Source organism: Elephantulus edwardii, unplaced genomic scaffold, assembly GCF_000299155.1.
Source record: "Elephantulus edwardii isolate Elephantulus edwardi_28Jun2011 unplaced genomic scaffold, EleEdw1.0 scaffold00354, whole genome shotgun sequence".
Taxonomy (NCBI): Eukaryota; Metazoa; Chordata; class Mammalia; order Macroscelidea; family Macroscelididae; genus Elephantulus; species Elephantulus edwardii.
The window spans coordinates 1,082,318-1,084,038 of NW_006400104.1; positions in this window are offsets into that span (position 1 = coordinate 1,082,318).

A 1,721-nucleotide genomic window follows, 5' to 3' on the forward strand; every position below is an offset into this window, starting at 1 on the left:
ATCTCTTTCAGTCAGTTGGCCACGTAGCTGTCCTCCAAGTTTCCAGGAACTTGTGAACATATCCATGGCCTCTGTTAGATGAAACATGTCACTTGGTATTCCATCAGTTCCTAGGGACCTATATTTTGTTGATGCCTTCAGTGCTATCTGAACCATTGGCTATTGTTCATATGGTACTTCCTGAAATGTTTCTGTGTCAACGAATTCTTTTTGGTACAGTTCTGTGTAGTCCTTCCATCTCCTTTTGATGCTTCCTGGATCTTTTAGGATTACAGCTGGAGGTCTGAATTTATTCTTCAGTTCCATCAGCTTGAGAAATGCCGAGTAAGTTCTTCTCTTTCTTTATTTTCTGACTGCAGCTCTTTGCACATTTCTTTATAACATTTTGTTTGGTCCTCTTTACAGCCTCTGAAAACCTGCTGGGAGGGTTTGTACTGAGCTGGTTCTGACTTGATGGCACATAACAACAATATAGGCCAACACTGTAAAGCAATTCTTGTCGATTTAAAACACAGGATTAATAGGGGGCCATTCATTCAATTTGTTCACTGTTACTCTATCATTTATTTACTCACTCTACTAATTTGTTTTTTCTTCAATGTGTGTTTTTTTGCTATTATTCTGTAAACTCTTGCAAGTTGGTATCACAGCTGAGACATCTGTCTTAACATTCCTTGTTAAGGAATAAAAAGACTTTGTAAATAAGGCAAGAAGCTGACAACATTTCAATGTCATATTATAGTATCAACAGGCTTACCAAGGATTGATTGATTATTTGTTTATTTATGTACATAAGCACATATTTATTTATTTGCCTATCTACCTATCTATCTATTATTTATTTATTGAATGAAAAAAGATGATATTTGGGCAGTAAGGACTCACTGAAGTGGTCCTATATATTAAATTTTGTTGACATTAATGGATTCATTTTATGAGCTAGATTCAAATTCTCTGACCTTCAGTGAGACACCTAACCTTGAGTCTCAGTTTCTTCATCATAAACTTATGCTTCTGGGATGCTGGCTTTTCAAAAAATGTTTATTGTTAGATGATTTTAAGTCTGTTCTGACTCAGTGACCCATGTATGACAACAAAACCCAGCTCAGTCAGTGCCTTCGGTTCCCTTCTCACAGACGAAGCATAGTTGAGCCCACTGTTGCCTCCATTGTCTCAATACATATTCTAGAGAGTTTTCCTTTTTTTTTCTTTCTTGTTGTGTATTGTCATCCGACAGAAGGATATTGCCTCTCCTTTTCCAGGGGAACATCTGGTGGATTCAGACTGCACGCCTTTGGGATTGTAGCACCTCTACTTCCAGTAGGCCACCAGAGCTCCCTTAGAGAGTTTCCCCCATTTTTTTATGATAGCTACTTTACCACATTTGATGTCTTTTTTTTAGGTACTCCTCTCTTCTGAAAATATATCCTATGTATGTCGAATAAAGTCTCTCCACATTTACTTCCAAGGAGAATTCTGGGTATTCTAGCCCCAAGGTAGATTTCCCCTTCTTCTGGCAGTGCATGGTTTATCTAATATTGTTGTTGTTATGTGCCGTCGAGTCGCCTGCGACTCATAGCGACCCAATGTACAACAGCCCTAAACTCCGCTCTGTCCTGTGCCAGTCGCACTGTCTCTGACACTCCCATCCCAATTATCCCAGTCACTGAATCAATCCACCTCATAGAGGGCCTTCCTCTCCTGCGCCGTCCCTCCACCCT